Consider the following 467-nt stretch of genomic DNA (forward strand, 5'->3'; position numbering starts at 1 on the left):
AAAATAAACTGAACTCAAATGCGAAAAAGGAAACACATACAAGTGAACAAATAAAGCAAAATCTTCATTCACAATAAAGTGTACTTAAGTGAGTTCTATTTTCATTTTAATAATTGCTATGGTGAGATGCTTTTCTAAGTCGTTCGCACAGGATATAGAAAAAACGTTTATTTTCTATCTGCACAAGGACAAAGGCTAAACCAAATCTGATATAAGGCCAAAACATTAAAAGTGCAGTTTTCTGTAATCCAGTGCTGCATGCGTCACCGACCATTCCAAATAACGTTTATGGGGAAGAAAATCTCCAAACTTCTAGAAATGTGTACAAGTATCTGTTCACCCCTTGAGATAGGCTCGCTCACCCTGTGATGTTCACGATTTTTTGAAATTCGGATAATATAAATTTAATATTAAATGCAAAACACTAGCAACAAAATTTAGAAGCATTCTGATTAAAGATATTACGA

Source organism: Limulus polyphemus, unplaced genomic scaffold (genome assembly GCF_000517525.1).
Source record: "Limulus polyphemus unplaced genomic scaffold, Limulus_polyphemus-2.1.2 Scaffold890, whole genome shotgun sequence".
Lineage (NCBI taxonomy): Eukaryota > Metazoa > Arthropoda > Merostomata > Xiphosura > Limulidae > Limulus > Limulus polyphemus.